At 40.0% G+C, this 17666-nt stretch overlaps 1 pseudogene; it reads left to right on the top strand.

Annotated features, from left to right (window-relative positions):
* Positions 1-566: 566 nt before the first annotated feature.
* LOC133209935 (alpha-1-antiproteinase 2-like) lies at positions 567-4785 on the top strand (annotated as a pseudogene).
* The last annotated feature ends 12881 nt before the right edge of the window (positions 4786-17666 follow it).

Here is a 17666-nt window from a genome sequence, read left to right as displayed (position 1 = left end):
TAGAAATGTTTTCGTGCAGAAGCTGCGAGGGCAAAGACCTTAGGATTAGATAGCATGGATAGCTTGGTACATTTCTGAAGAGGATTTGTATGAAAAGCCTCCCCAGAATATCAGGGAATTGAATTCAGTAAACAGAGACTTGTTCCTGCTCCTGTGGAGGGCAGGTGGCTTATGTGAACTACATCATGTTATCGTTAGGAGAACTAACATAATGAAGAAACTTGTCATCTCAAAGGGGATTAATCTGGGTGTTCGTTGATTTCCAAATGCGACCTGTGCTCCTTTTTTCCTTGTGTCCAGGTCCTTCCTGTATCCCTAGAGGAAGCCACACATCCCACGCAGGTTAATCCATGGTGAGGGGCAAACCACCTCTTAACAAGTTACAAACACTTCTTGTGGCTCCCAAAAGGAGGGTCCATACAGGCACCTCATTATCTGGTGCAAACTGGTGCTTTCCACATGTCTTTACACTCACTTCTGAGTGCTGTGCTGCCATGGCACAGGGTGCTCCAGACTTCTGCCTTGAATTTTTTCATGAAGTTTATGTAGATGCCTTTCATCCATCCATCATTTATAAGCAGTGGCCAATGACTGGCCATGTGAGTAAGTAACCAGGAAGTAAACAGGGGTGTGAATTTAACAAGCCCTGGGTAGTCCATGACAGCCATTTGTCCATTTGCTGCTGGCCTGATGAAAGTGAGGGAATTTATCCCACTTCCAGTGAGAAATGTGATCCTCACATTTCCTCATATTTACCAAACTGTATTTGGGCGGGTGATGTGGAGTATTTGATGTCTTTGAAACCCACACCTGTCTTACCTCATGGTAACTTGTTTGTTTCGACGTACCTTGTAGAAGGCAATAATCCAGGAAGATAATGTCATTGTTAACTGAGAATAGGATGGACTTCAGCTCTATAATTTCATTGCCAATGGAGAAAAGATTTGCCTTTTCAGGGCAGTTGGAATGGAATATTATGATTTGATTATGTCTGACATTTTAATTTATAATTTGGATGAATTTATCAATGACATTTGATGTTGTGTCCATGGAAACTTTAAATATCCCATACACATTATATCTTTACAGTTGCACTATATATTATTTATGCTAGCAAACTATTCATTATTTCTTACTACCAAACTCATCATTACCATCTGCTCATCTAATGACTGTTTATTTTGTGACAGAATAATTTGAAAAGATGAAGTATCTCCAGTGCCTGTGTTTACTCCTTGCCGTTCTTTGTGCTGTAACCCATTGCCGCCATGAAGATATTTGCCATGAAGTCAATAACACTAATCTGAATGGTGGAACAGAAGATTTATTAATATGTAACTGTGACAAGAAAAGCTCTAACTATGCAGAATTTACAAGCAGGCTATATCAAAACAAGCTGATAAAAATATTTTCTTTTCTCCCATGAGCATCTCCACTGCTTTTACCATGCTGGCTGTTGGTGCTAAGTCAACCACCCTGTCCCAGATTTTTGAAGGCCTGGGCTTTGATGATCTGACTGAGACTTGCATACATAATATACATGAAAGTTTTTATAGAGTTTTAGCAGTACGGAACTGTACTGATGCTAACATTATATTAAATATAGGGAATGCCCTTTTTACAGCTACTGGATATGAACCACAGGAGATATTTTTACAAAATACCAAACAATTTTATGAGGCAGATTTTTTTTTCTAGCTATTTCCATAAACCAGAAGAAGCTAAGAAACACATCAACAAATATGTCGAGATGAAGACCAGGGGGAGAATTCCTCATTTAATTGGTCATCTTGATCCAAGTATTGTACTGGTTCTTGTAAACTACGTTTATTTTAAAGGTAAAATATTTAACATAATATTCCAATAAATGATTTTGATGCAAAACAAAAATTGTAGGGAACTTGTGATGATTTATTAGGAGAGTGACTATTTAGGAAATAATTAAACTTTGCAGGAACTTCAAAGTGAAGGACTGATCTAGCCAAAAGCAGAGTATCTGATTGTGGAATAATATTGGTTGCTCAATTTTGTCTTAGTTTGCCTGAAAGCTGTGAACAAAGAAGTCCTCTCTAAAAGACTGCCTCAAAGACAGGGATCCACTGCATGTAGTCTTGCTGGTCTGAGGACATAATGACTAGACATGTTTCAAATATCTCTGTGATGACTGTATGTGCCAGTCAACTTAGTGGACTGACATTCTTGCACTTAGAGGGTCCCCAGTATTATGGTGGATTTACTAGGTAAACTGCATGAAAACTTGGGACACAGCCCTGCTTGGATGTTAGGATCCTTTATTCTGCTGATTAATTCCTCACCAGGCTGAGTGCAGTCAGCTTCCATGGGCTACAGCCTGACAGGAAAGGCATAACAAGGTCCTGGGACTGGATGTTTAAATGGTTGAATTTGAATAGCATAAAAGACACAAGTGATGGAAACATATGGCTACAGTAGAAGCAGGACTCTCTCAATTGATCCTCATCAACCTTTGGTATTTTTTCAGCAAGACAGGATATCCTCACATTAAATATGCTGAGCATTCTGCACAGCTAAAATGCGTTATTGTTTTTTATGCAGGAGATTGAAGTGATTTAGCAACCCTATTTTCCCATGACTAGCCCCCCAGCATCCTACATTTAAGTTGATGTGATTTATATCAGCCATTTTTTATGAGCTTCATGTGTTTGAATCCAACATCTTCTCTTTTTTTCCATTAGCTGCCTGGACAAAGTATTTTGATCCTTTGCGTACACATGAGGATGATTTTTTTGTGAGCACAGATTCATCTGTTAGTCAACCTGATGCAGCTTGACAGTATCTATGGCATTTATTATGACAAGGATCTCATGAGGTGGAAGAGCTGCCTTACCAGAGCACTGCACGAACATTGCTTATTCTGCCTTACGATGGAAAGATGAAGCAAGTAGAAGATGCTTCTGTCCAAGGAAACTGTTTGTAAATAGGACAACAAACTTGTGACCAGGTAACTCTAGGTAGATGGGTTACTATATCTAAGGACACATCATTATTTTTAAGAGAAAGCACTAATTTGAGATTGCTTCCTCCTGGATGTAATGTCCTAATTTCATAAAGCAGGGCTTTAACTGATTCCCAAGACAAGTCAGACCAGAACAGAACTGATAAGAAACTGCAAGCTTTCTGACCTGACAGAAGGGGACATGGCATTGTAACAACTACCTCAAGACTTGCTTGGCTACCTTTTGGCTGCCATATCTTTTCTTTCATGGTGATAACATAACTAATTTGTTTCACTGGGTCTTAGGTTTTATCATTCTTTTTCCTTCATTTAGCCTTTCCACAGTTGGTCTGCTTACTCGTTATAGCCCTCTAGCCACAACACTCTGCTAGTTGTGTATATGGCACTGGAATGAAAGAATGAAATTAGTTTCTCTTTCTAAAATCAAAGACAGAATGTAGGTACAAGAAGAAGGCACATCTCTCTGGATGCCAGAATTGCTCAGGGAGTACAAATGCTGCCATCAAACAAATTAGCAATCAAAACAATGCTTTCAAGTGTCACTGTACTACAGTCTGGTACCTGAACCACAATGCTGCAGTGCTTCACTGCTGTTTTGTTTTCTTTGTTCAACAGGAGATTAGATCTGCAGTTACCAAAGATTTCTATCAGTGGGTCTTATGATCTTAAAAAGCTGTTCAAGGAAATGGGCATTACTGAAGTGTTCTCTGTTAATGCTGATCTGTCTGGAATTAGTAGCAGCCATAATCTCCAGGTTTTAGAAATAAGTCAACAGAGCTGGTGATGGGGCCATAGTTGGTTGCTCTGGATCTGAGTTTTTTAAAGACTTGCTTTCCCTCCCTGTACTGCTGAAGTTATAAGTAAAATTCACAAGGGCATATTGGGGTTTGCTTAGTAATTGTGCCTTTATACAGAGAGGGCCTGCTTTCCCACCTTTATATTATTTAATATTCTTATTAAAAGGCTGGATATTGAGTACATGGAAAAGCTGGGCAAGATTTTAAACTTTTTCTTAGCACTGGAATATGGTTGTTTACATGAGATTGTGTCAAGTAAATTACATATGAGGAGTATATCATGATATTTGTATTGATTAATACCTATTTTTTTAATATTCTCAGAGTTCCCAGGAAACTTCCAGTTTGCAGTAGCAGAATTTCACCATGTCACTTTAAGTTATGATTAAGTTAATGTGGCAAAGATGACAAATATTGTCTCTGCATTGGCATTTAAATAGCAGTCTTCCATTAATCTCATTGGAATAACAGAGAAATGGACTGTTATTATACCCCTCTATTATTCAGCACTGGTGAGGCTGCATTTACAGTGTGTCTGGTTTTGGTTTTGTTCCTCCCCATTCAGTCCTGACATGGAAAACACTCCTGTTGCGGGCTGCTGGAGACTGCCTATCTCCAAACCATACAAGAAAGTTTGGTCCTCTAGATTTTTAGCACTTTTCTCCTGAATAATCCATAAGAAGAGAGTTTATCTTCACCTCCTGCTTGCTGTCTCATAAATACACTACGTTTGCTTCTTGCAGGCAGTTCACAAGGCCCTGCTGGAAGTTGATGAGGCTGGAACTGAGTCTGCAGGAGCAACAGCTGTAATCCTTACCAGAGTTCTGCATCCTTCTGTTACCACCAGATTCAACAGGCCCTTCTTTATCTTGATTTCTGACAAAGAAATCCATATCACACTTTTCCTGGGGAAAATTGTTGATCCTACTAAGAAGTGACTGCTGAATTATTTGTCATACTGCTTATTTGGCATGAGTTATAATGGCTACAGAGCCTGCTACTAACTATTTTCTGATTGAGGGATATTCAAGTAAATGAGGAATTCCCTTATCCCTTATAGTTTCCTTATCAAATTGATAAGGAAAAAGAATGTGACAAAAAAACCCCAACAACTGGCAGTTTTTAAATGTAACATTTTCCCTAATTGAATATATTTTCTATATTTTCATTGGAAGACGCTTCTTTTTGTTAAAGTCTGCTTGTTATTTTTAAAAGCAGTTTTGTGCAAATTGCTTTCAGTTTTGGGTTATTCATCAAGAGCTTTATCCCAACCAGTAATAAGTCCCTTGCAATTCTAGTATGCCTTTTCCATGCCTTGCTGACGATCAGTACTCATCTGAGCTGGTCCCTTCAGAGTACTTCATCTTTTCATGGCTCTTTGCTGCCTAGGCTGTTATTGTTTACCCTTAACCAACCAGTTCTTTCTCACATGTTCCAACCCTTTGCCTAAAACATCTTGAAAAATATTGACAAAAATGAGAAAATTCCTGAGACAATAGACTTGTTCTGCTGTAGCAGTTACTGTGTCTTTTTGCTGTTCACAGGGTCAGCAAAAGACTGTGAGAGACAGTAACGTTAAGCATAAACTGTCAAAAAATTGTGAGATCATGTCACCCATGAATTATTGCCATGCCTGATGAATAAAATGAGCAGTGTGCACTTGCAGCCCAGAACACCAACCGTATCCTGGGTTGCATCAAAAGGAGCGTGACCAGCAGGTCGAAGGAGGTGATCCTGCCCCTTTACTCTGCTCTCATGAGACCTCACTTGGAGTATTGTGTGCAGTTCTGGTGTCCTCAACATAAAAAGGACATGGAACTGTTGGAACAAGTCCAGAGGAGGGCCATGAGGATGATCAGGGGACTGGAGCACCTCCCATATGAAGATAGGCTGAGAAAGTTGGGGCTGTTCAGCCTGGAGAAGAGAAGGCTGCGTGGAGACCTCATAGCAGCCTTCCAGTATCTGAAGGGGGCCTATAGGGATGCTGGGGAGGGACTCTTCATTAGGGACTGTAGTGATAGGACAAGGGGTAATGGGTTAAAACTTAAACAGGGGAAGTTTAGATTGGATATAAGGAAGAAATTCTTTACTGTGAGGGTGGTGAGGCACTGGAATAGGTTGCCCAGGGAAGCTGTGAATGCTCCATCGCTGGCAGTGTTCAAGGCCAGGCTGGATGAAGCCTTGGGTGAGATGGTTTAGTGTGAGGTATCTCTGCCCATGGCAGGGGGGTTGGAAATTGATGATCTTAAGGTCCTTTCCGACCCTAGTTATTCTATGATTCTAAATTCACCACTTAAGGACTAACTCCAGTCTTTTGCTGTAATTCTATATATATTTTAAAATCACAAAATCTTTAATTCAGTCTTATTAACATAGCAGGGTGCCTGTAAAATATGTTTCAAAGGAAGCTAAATCAGTTTAACTTTTCTCACACGGAGATGGTGATTCTTTGCATTCCCTTCTTTAGTGCCTACTTAGGTAAAACCTTTTTTTCAAGAAATATATAAACACTCTCTTGCTTTTGTGGGTCGGCAGAACACCCGCTCTTACTACACTGGAGCACTGGGGCACACTGCTCAGCCTTACTGAACTTTATTGTGCAACTTCTGTCTCAAGAAGAGGCTGACTCCTGCTTTGGCAGTTGCTCTGTCACTGCACTGCTTTGACTTGTGCCGTTGCATATTGACCCTGGATGGGTTTTTTTACAAGTGGGGTTTAGCCCCCGTCTCTGGGAAGATGATGTTCCTGAATGTACATTGCTAATTTCTACAGTGATCCTGGCAATGTGCTATGAGCACTGCAAAAGTGATGCAAGCCCCAAATCAAGAAACAATCTTCCTATCCCTGACATCTCTCTGTCTCTCTGACCCTTCAAACTTGGTCCACCATGCACAGATGTGCTTTACTGAGACCCATCAGTACTTGTAGCATAGGTTTGGTTTACAGGGGTATGCTTCTGACTCAAGGGGACTCAGAGACTATTGCTTTGTATGGGTTTCTTTTGCTCCAAGCAGTAAGAACGCAGTGAAAGCCCTGAGCTACTGCTTCTGCAGAGGCAAGATATCATCACTCAGTGGACTGGGAGATACCACGCCTTTGCGCAAAGCAGCAGCTTTTACAGTGTTGAGATCAATGATAACTTGCTGTGGTGTGAGGCAGCCTGCTCTGTAGTGGTTGTACAAACTCAACAAAAGCTGGGAACGGCTCCATCGAGATCTCACCCTGATAAATCTGTGCAGTACTGATTAGAAGTAAAATCTCATGGTGAGATTTTTATCAGTGTGGTGACAGAAAAACAGGTTCTCAGCCTCTTGCTAAAGGGAAAGAGGTTAAGAAAAATCTTACAGTTGCTAGGCAGTGTAGACGCTTTGGGAAATAACACATGGAGCAACTTCCTGCCCCATCTACCTCCTAGGCCTTTGCTTTTGAGAGTGGAGTCAAGGAACTGCAGGAGGAGAGCTGCACTGGGAGTTTCACAACAGAGTGTGAGGAGTTACTGTTTCTGATAAAAGTATCAAACAGGGCACCTCTGAATGCTGGGTGGGTTTTGGAGGTATCTACCAAGATGTGGGGTATCACCACAGTTGTCCTCCAGTTGAGCAACTTCACGCTCCACACCAACAGATTTGCCTGAGATATGGCAGGGACCTGGAGAGGGAAGATGGATCATCCCAGATCTCTGTGGAAGGGGAGGATGTGGGAAGGACAGGAAATAGATTAGCCTTGTGCCATACATATGTGAAAGGCACAAAAACACCTACAGTTTACAGTATAGAGATCCATAGAGCCTGCAGACTGAGCATAGCTAGCTGATGCTACTCTCAGCATAGTCCTGATAATATTATTTAGAAACTGGACAATTCTGCAAAGATTTTGTGAGAAGACAGGGTATTTTATTTTAATTCCAAAAAAACCTAATTGTGTTGGTCTGCCTTGCATCATTTGTTCTTGTTGCTTCTGCCTGTCTCAGTGTGTGATAGGGAACATTATTCTTCATGCTATCTAGTTGTATCAATGGTAGAGAAGGAAAGGAAGGATTATGGTAGATATCAGCAAAAAAATTTCATTTAGGGACTGTGTATTCATCCTATTTGTGGTAAATACACGTATTTTACATGTTGTTCATTCATCTTTAAGTTATTTTATTAACACCCTTTAATCTCCCACTACAACAAAATCAGACCTGATTAGGACAACTTAATCCCACACATGAATTCTCTCAGTCTATGGGACTGCTGGATCCAAACTAGCCCTAAAAGATAATTAGAGCTTCTGTATACCCTGCTAAGTGTTGTCCATCTCACTTTCCTGCAGTGACAGTTAGCAGAAGGCAATAATGCAGCTTACAATGGTGTATGTGTCCCACTATCATAAACGTCCATAAACATCATGACCTGCTGTGGGCCACGACCTGAGATGCTTACAGGAAGCTATTAGAAAAAGAACTTACGTAAAGAGCATATTTCAGCTGAGAACCTCTGTGAGGGAAGATGGACAAACTGGACTGCATCCCTGAAATAAGCCTAGCTGTGACCTAGCAAAGCCAAATGCCAGACTTTTCCTGGCAGCCTCTGAGTCATGTGGAAGACAGTAAAGTTGTTCTATCTGGCCTTGCTCATGGTCCGCTGGGACACTGTTTGCCAATGGGATATCTTTTCTCAGTAAAGCTCTGTTTGCTTTGCCCCATGGCAGGGCCATGCAATATGTTGTCACAAGCCATGAAGCAATGGACTGCAGGGTTAATACAGTACATGTCCAATGCATTTCACCTTTCATCAGTAAGGAAACGATCTGACTATATGCCAAAAGGCACAAAGTAATCAAATAATCACAGAAACACCAGATGCTCATATAAACCACGCTATTCTGATGCTACCAGTACTTTGGACTTCCTTATTCTCAGCTATGTGATTTCAGCCTCAACCCTTGTATCTGGAGAACTAGCTCTTGAATAGGCACAGCCTTCTACCCACAGCTATGTCATTTGTCCAGTCCTTGATTGCTGCTACTATTTCAAGGAAACAGGAATTCATCCAGATATAAGCCAACCTTATTCTGTTTCAGTAAAATCAGTACAACAAAAGCAGCAGACTCTTCCCACTCTACAGACTCTCATTTTAAGCACAGAATCACTAAGCTCTTAAAAATCAGATGATTCTGAGAGTTCCTGGAAGGGTGCTTTTTGTCTGTGGATTCTGAGAACCAGTAGTACCTGTATGGTACCTACAAAGCAGTCTCAGTGCGTCACAACCCAGCTCATTTTTGACATGAGTCTAAGAAGCTTTTGAAGGTATTAAAAATCTCATTGCACTATTACTCCCTACTCCACAATTCAAGTCTTGTCTCCAAAGTAAAGAGGCACTAGGGTTTCCCATCAGAAAAAAGCGCAACAGAAACACAAACGTTTTTAAATGCAAATGTTTCCCCAAAAATGTTTCATGGCAAAAGTAGCTTTTTAGTTCAATCCTATCCCTGCAGATGAATTAATTACAAGCAAATTAGCCTGATTTATACAAATGAGTCTTTACTTCTCTTATTTTTGATTGCATTCAGTTTCTTTTCATAAGACATCTGGAAACAAAATATTATGATTTAATACTTAACAAGAAGGTATCCTTTGTGGTTGGAAAACTTCTGCTAACAGCAATGTGATGCTTATATGGAAGGTCTGAAGAGGACTTGTGCAAATACCTTATTAAGGAAAAGTTGCTATATTGTTTACTATGTCTCATGTAGGAAACACAGACCACATGGAAGATGTGGTCCTCTGCTGAAGGAAAATATTTGGAAGGAAAGAAGTACACAGAATAAGATAATTCACTAAGTGTTGCAGTCGTCATAGGGACTTTGGTTGCAGCCAGGAAAGAATCTCAGAGCAAGAGAAAACATCTGTGCACAGGGAAGATGAAAGATGTAATGAAAAGCCAGTCCTAAAATGCATATGAATGCAAAAGTGGGCATACACCTAGACTTCATGCTGTTCAAGTGGGCATACACCTAGACTTCATGCTGTTCACACAGATGCAGATAACTTGACCATCAAAAAGCCATACCATTCCTCACATATTCAAGGGACAGACACTGGAATGTGAAACTTGAATTTATGTTCTGTTCTTGTACCTTCTAAGTCTGTGCTATATCCTTCTGGTAAATCTTACAGGTTAAATTTTAAGACATTCTGTGCCTCAGTTGCCCCAGCTATAGATTACTACCTCATGCCCATGCCTGTCATTGTGTTGTGTGTCATAGTCTTGACATGTTCATAGTTGTGGCAAGGGTGAGAAGAGTCATCAAATAGAAGTAAATATGTTCCAGCACTTCTAGCTGCTTCTAGGTTGTCATGAAGGGACAGATGGTGCAGCAATCATAACAGAAAGCTTGTGTAGGTACAGCCTAGATACTGAAGTGTCCATAGATGCATTATACTGTTAGCCATTGACAGAAATGGGATTGTGCTGACCTGCCAGAATATGAGCTTCAAAGGCTAAGGGCAACCAAACATTCTCTTCTTTTGCCTCCATTGAAACAGGAAAGAGATTTGTTGCATTAAACCATCCTGGGGACCTGTCAGAATCGTCAACATCCCAAAGGTTTACAGTGTCAAATATCGTTTAAGAAAATGTATACAAGCAATAGAATCATATCATAAATTTAATTATATTTAATATATTCATTCAGCTAGCTGATCTACCTTTTGCTTCTTCACTGTAGCAAGCAATATTAGTCTATTAAATAATAACAAATTATAAGACATAGCAAATTTTAGCCCTAATACTTTCTATCTAGCTTTGGGAACAAAATACTTTGTAATCCTCAAGTATCTGTATAAGAAATTTTCTTTGTGCCTGTTTAAGGTCATGTCTGTAACAGAAGGATAATGTAAGGCATCAATTTAAATTTAAATAGTAATACCAATTGGTTTTTCTCTGTAGGCAACTTCATTTTAAAATGAGAATTTTTATTCTCCAGTGAACTTGACACTCTAAAAGTTGTTTGCGTAAGAAGATGCACCAAGAGATAAAAAGACTGTAGAGCAAATTCTGCTAGTAAAATGTTGTTTCAGTATACACGTTATTAGTAGTAAGATCCTTGCAAGAAGCAAAGATTTTAGTGTGTTTCTGTTACACTGCTTTCTGGAGGTAGAACTGTTAAGTATGGAGCCTCAAGTTACAGGGATTATGAGACAGGGAGCTCTGTGCCACCATCTTCTGGTAAAATCAAGGAATGGACATGAAAAATTCTATCTTGAAACCAGAAAGAACAGTAGCTTTCTGGTTTGCTGTTCCTGTGTCAGTAGGCATTTTGATTTTCTTGTTAAGTTTTAGTGGCGAGTTTGGTGAAATGGTGTACTTGAAAGGGTTTGGTGTTATGGTAGGTTGTTCTTATACAGATCAACTCAGTACTGGGGAAGGAGGCAAATTAGATCTTAGAAGTTATTGGGTAAGAAAAAAACCCCAAATCAGATAAGAATATTGTGCCACTGTCTAAATGCCTGGATCATCCAAGGTGGATTCAAGTATGTAATTTTGTTCCTATAACAGAAAGGATAAATGAGAACTGGAAAATCTTTACAACCAGGTGGTAAAGTTAATCAAAGGTCTGAAACAGCTCACAGATCTTCAGCCTGGACAAGAGACAACTTAGAAGGCACAAAGAAGGCAAAAATTATTTGTGGCACAGACTGAGTGAATGGAGACAACATTCACTATTCCAACATCTAATGCCAGAGCTACAGAACATCACACAAAGCATGCAAGAGTCAGGTTTGAAGCCAATTAAAAGAGGTCGGTTTGCCACAGCAGACAGTGTACGTGGAAGGGAACACTGCAGGGTGATCTTGCAACCCCACAGGTGTAGCAGCCCAGAACTTGTTCCTCGTGTGTTCCTGACACACATACATTCCAGGTGATCAATCAGGCATTTTTTCAAAGGCATATCTTCACCCACAATGCAGCCTATAAACTGTAAGCTTGCTGGGTAGACACTCAATATTTTGTTTTCCTATTTCATTTTGTGTCTTACATATTTCACAGGAGTAATTGCTGCTAAGGAACTCTTCTTTCTGGGAACCCAGATCACTGGTGGAGTGAGGAAGGGCAAGACCTGGGTATGAAGGCAGGGTGTCTGGTTAGGGGCAGATGGGACAGTGGGAAGAATCTGAGAATGGAAACTTACAGAAAAGAGTAAAGGGGTTCCCCCAACCTACGTGCATCTTTCAGTGGAGTGTAGATGCTTTTTTTTTTTTTTTTTTTTTGCACAGGGAAGAAGGGGTTGAGTCTTGTGTTTACAAAGCTGTGTGCAAAGATGATGGAGGGTAAGGAGCTTGTAGTTGTTCTTCACTCTTCATGCTTCTCCTCCTTGTGCTTCCACTGCAAGGCAGACCTGGGCTGAGAACACTTTCTGAGGAAAGCCTTGAGCCCCAAGGAGACTGAATAAAAGTTCTTGAGTTCTCAACCACCTCTTGCACTTCCAACCTCAAGCTTTTCTTATTAAGGGAAGATGTGAGCTAATAAAATAGGAAAGACCAGAAAAAAAACTTTGTTTATCCAGGTACAATGGAGAGACTCCCTACCATGGGCTGCAGAAAACAGTGTGTTGTGTCTTTCTTCCATTACAGAGGCACAGAACCGAGATAAATCTAACCTATAAACAGGTGCCTTCTGTCTTAGAAATGTATTTCTGCATGGGTAAAGTTAATGTTTAGTGCTATGTGTCCACAACTGTAGCTTTTGTACTGAGTGTAAAGCAGTGGAAACTTAGGTCAGCTGCATTTCTTTTGCAAGCAAACCACTTTCAGTCCAAAGCATACAATGAACAACAGGTTAAAGATTCATTATTTCATCATTTTCCAGTTCTGTAATTCATTGCCCACATTTGCAAAACCCCCTCCAAAGTGCTTCTGCAGGATTCTAGTTTAAGGTTTAAAGACTCTCACTCAGAATCAGGCAATAATTTAAGTTTGAAGGACTGCTGAGATGCTCTGTTAAGTATCAGTTACATACGGAGGTATAGCCTGTCTGCTTTACCAAGGTAGATTCTAGATCGAAATGCTTCCCAGTCACTATTACTTCATCTAAGCAAATGCCTTTTGCATCCTATGTTTCTATATAGCTTTGCAGGATTTGTTAACTGAATATTCACCCAGATCTATTTTATCATAGCTCTTCAGTAGGTTTTATCATGTAACTAGAGTAAAGCTTGGACTCAGGGGTGTTATGATTTTAGAAATTGATTTTTAAATTTCTCTGCAGTCTGGTTATAAAATGTTGCGAAACAGTTGCAATGTTTACAGAACCTATTCTTCATTCATCCTGTAGTGCTAAATCACTCCACTGAGTGTTGAACTGCCTACAAGCTCACCTGAAGAGGATGCACAAGAAAAGCTAATGGTGGTAAAAATGGAGATACATTATTATTAAAATATAATCTATAATAAATTGTTGGATTTTTTTTTCTCAAGAAAATGCAAGGATGATGAAAAGGCTCATGGTAGCTAATGAGAAATGGAGTTCCATTGTCGTGGTTTAACCCATCCCGACAGCTTGTGCACTCACTCCCCCCCTCTTCTTGCCCTCCCCCTACTCCTGGAGGGACGGTGAGGAGAATCAGAAAGAATGCAACTCCCACGGGTTGAGATAAGAACAGTTTAGTAACTAAGGTATAACACAAATCACTACTGCTGCCACCAATAATAGTAATGATAAAGGAAATAACAAGGGAAGAGAATACAACACCCCATCACCAGGCAACCAATAACTTGCCCCCCCAGCCCGACCAAGCACCGACCGATACCTCCTCTAACTCTGCAGTCCCCTAGCCCTTCTGGGTAACTCCCAGTTCCCTCCTGGGCGTGATGTGCTGTGGTATGGAATACCTCTTTGGCTAGTTTGGGTCAGGTGTCCTGTCTCTGCTTCCTCCTGGCTTCCCTCCTCCCTGGCAGAGCATGAGGCTCACAAAGTCCTTGGCCAAACCAAAACATCATTTTTATCAGCTCTGTTCCCAGCTGAAAGTCAAAATACAGCACTGCACCAGCTACCAAGAAGGAGAAAAATGACTGCTACTGCTAAACCCAGGACACCATGAACTGTGAAAACTTAGAAAGTGTGACTCATGTAACCTCAAGCACAAAGAAAATAAAGCAACCAACCTGATTTCCAAAAGAAACAACATCACATTTTCATGTTTGTAGTCACTTGCCTTATCTTAGTTACCTCCCACAACATTGCAGCTTATTGGCAAATTTCAGTCACACTTAGCAGAGGTAGAAGATTGAAAACCCATTCTGTTACACTGTGAAAATCAGTGAAATACAACTTTGTGATCCCTCCTGTGGGAAAGGCCGGCAGGACTCAGCTGCTTGAAATTTCATTGCAGTAGGCAATGAACACATGTCAGGGAGTCCAAGCCCCTGCCCTAGCTTTAGCGCTGGCCCCAGTCCTGCTATCCTGCCTGATTGGAGTCATCCTGGAAGCTGGAGAGTAAAACTGTGGCTATTGTGGTTAGGAAAGCCATAAATCCTTAATAAATTAGGCTTTGGTAACTCCACTTTTTACAGAACACTTTGTTTTGTATTGTCTGTAGCAGAGTGCAGTGAGAGCTGCCATGTTTCCTCTGAGTCAGTTTTAGGTTTTGGGGTTGTTTTTTCTAGGAGTGCCATTTGTGTGTGTGTGAAGTTCATGAATGTTTGCACTATGAAAATTTCGCGTGTTGATGATAGGACAGTTTGCTTGTAAGGGGGCAAAATACTAAACCATCAGATTTCAAGATCAGGTAAAGGCAGGAGTATTTACCTCATCACAACTTGCTGTAAGGAGTCCATGTTTAACTAAAAATAGCATAATAACAAAATAATGATAACTAATGGCATACTATTTTCCAATCACAGATTCTCTGAAAGAGTTGACATCACTCAGCCAGGGTATTTACAGCTCGATCAACTTATTTCATTGCCTCACTTTTAACATCCTTTTTTTTTTTTTCCCTTTCATTTACATTTGAAAGTGATTTTTCAGTTTTTTTTCAACAAAACCTTTGTAAGTAAACTTAAAATATTTTCACATCACTTCATATCAGGATGTAAAAAAGATTTTTTTTTTTAGCTTTTAGCAAAAAGTGTTTAAAACAATAGCATGTGCAATCTAGTAATGATATGATTCTTCAAAGCTCTTAAAAAGAGTTTTGAAGTTATTGTTATGTTATCAAAACATCATAATTAATTCGAGATAGCATTTCTTCAGGTTCTTTCCAGTTCAAATCATAATGCGTTAATTATTGCCACAGGTCCTGATTTAGCACAGATAATGATTATCTTTAGCGGAACTACTCACACACTGCTCATATGACTAGAACTAATAACACTTGCACATCTTGTGCAATCAGGTACCATATTAAAAAACAGTTCCTAGGGCCTTTGTTTCTTATTCTACTTGAATTGTCCTCAGAGGGAAGCCTAAATTTCCTATCTCACCGGGTTTTGCTTGCATTATTAGATTAACACATCAGACTAGTTGATCTTTGTCCAGGATCCTGAATACCTGTAGGGGTGTGTGTGCTTATATACATAAATGTCTTTTGCAGGTAGATGAAAACACACACAATTATTCACACACAATTATCTGCACATCTCACCTAAGTAGATTTTTGTATCTTATTTGATTTTTTTAAGCAGAAAGTCCTCAGAAGGAAGGCTGGGAATTGCCTTTCCCTTCATTTTCTCATCAGCCTCTTGCACCATGAATTAATTCCTCTGCCAAGTGGATGATTTTAGTCTGATTCTCTCAGGCAGAATAGTTTATAAGACTTGATGGTCTTGTATCCAGATCAAGTGATACAGTGCTCCAGTCACCTGGTCAGTAAACAAAAGATTAGTACTGCTGCATTCAAAAGGAAGATAGTGTGTCCTGCCTTGACAAGTGTGTCCTTACTGCTCGACTATGCAGCCATATGAGACAACCATGGGACAATAGCCTTGCTTTGAGCTTGAGGGGAAGAAGGCCCAGTTCCCTTTCCAGTATTGCCTTCAGACTCCTAAATGCAGGTCCCCATCAGTGTGCTTTCATTCTGAGGTGTTGAACATCTCATGTGGGACAGTTTGATACCTGACCTAGCTTGGGGCTCTCAGGCGTCACATGCTTGGGAGCTTGCAGAGAGAGGCATGTGTGTCACTTAGGCCACTGCTTTTTGCTATGTATTCCTATAGTTCTCCCTTCTGTCAGATTCTCTCATCTATATTAATGCTCTTTTCTGAGAAGATGGTGAAATTTTTCACCAATACAGTCCAAAACCAATTAGTATCTTCATAATCCACATTGTATTCCTTTTGAAGTTTGTATTTGATAAGAACATCTGTAAGATTGCATTCTCCTGTGTATGGTTCAGCAGTAAGTAACAAATCTAACACGTGAGCAGGCCATATCCACGCTACAAAATCCTTCTGGATTACAATACATCTTGTGCACTTTTCCTCCATTTTTATACTTAAAATAAAATTGTCAAGATTTGTACATGAAAAATGAATTTCTTGAAGACAGATGAATCAAAACCTGCATGAAGGAACGAGCTTATCTGGATTTCCTGATGGAGAAATGCAAGTTAAAATGGAAGCTAGAGTTAATGGAAAATAAGAAGTGTCTTCTAGGTTGCCCCTTGATTTTGGCTGTGATAGAGTTAATTTTCTTCATAGTGGCTACTGTGGGTCTATGTTTTGGATTTGTGCTGAAAACAGAGATGATAATGCAGAGATTTTTCATTATTGCTGAGAAGGGCTTACACAGAGTCAAGTCTTTTTCTTCTTCTCACAGCACCTCACCAGCAAGTGGGCTGGAGGTGCACAAGCAGTTTGGAGGGGATGCAGCTGGCTCAGTTGACCACAGCTGACCCAAGGGATATTCCATATTATATGGTGTCATGTTCAGCATATAAAGCTGTTGGAAGAAGAAAGGTGGCGATATTTGAAATGATAGCATTTATCTTCCCAAGTGACAGTTACACATGATGGTGACCTGCTTTCCTAGAGATGGCTGAACTCCTGCCTGCCCATGGGACGTAATGAATGAATTCCTTGTTTTGCTTTGCTTGCACATGCAGCTCTTGCTTTACCTCTTAAACTGTCTTTATCTCAACCCAGGAGTCTTCTGACTTTCACTCTTCTGATTCTCTTCCCATCCTGACTTGGGAGAGTGAATGAGCAGCTGTGTACGGCTTGATTGCCAACTGAAGTTAAACCGTAACAGTCCTTTGGAACTTACTGCTAACACAACCAATTGGTGTCCTTATAGGAAAATGTACGCTATCAGTATTAAAAAAACAAAGTTTAACATTAGTGAGAAAGTATGCTCCATTTTTCCAGAACACTGAAATTTTTAATTAATAGGGAATTTTTTATTTATGCATTCTCTTTCTCTGATACCTTGGCAAAGTAGTAAACTATATTACAAAAGGAAACAAAATGTATAACTGTAAAAGCAAGAAACCCCAGAAAACAGAAAAGAATAAGCATTTGCTCTCTTGGAGAGTAAGGAAGGAATTCTGCGCATTATCTTTTATATACCTTTTTTTTTTAGCACAATGGAACCTGGAAAAGGAAGTCCTCTTGATGGGTAAGCTACTTGCTGGGCAACATGGCATCAACGAATTGCTATCCTATGATGTCAAGCTGTAAGTTATAGTCTCATTATGCTGTCCAAGATACAGACTGCAATAAATGTGTTTTTGTTATTGCAAGCAACACAAAAATATCCTGCTTGATATGATTTTGGATAGCATCAAAAAGTAGCTTGAAACAGTCCACCCTCCAGAATCTCTGAGGCTGATAAATATACTTTAAGTTAGAAGGCAAAGAAAATAACAAGGATTAGTAAGTAAAGTAGAAAGAA

Source organism: Neopsephotus bourkii, unplaced genomic scaffold (assembly GCF_033783945.1).
Source record: "Neopsephotus bourkii isolate Nb327-2 ecotype Australia unplaced genomic scaffold, CSIRO-AGI_Nbou_v1 NB_372, whole genome shotgun sequence".
In the NCBI taxonomy this organism is placed as follows: Eukaryota; Metazoa; Chordata; class Aves; order Psittaciformes; family Psittacidae; genus Neopsephotus; species Neopsephotus bourkii.
The sequence above is the reverse complement of the archived record's forward strand: the minus strand, read 5'-3'. Positions and strand labels throughout refer to the sequence as shown.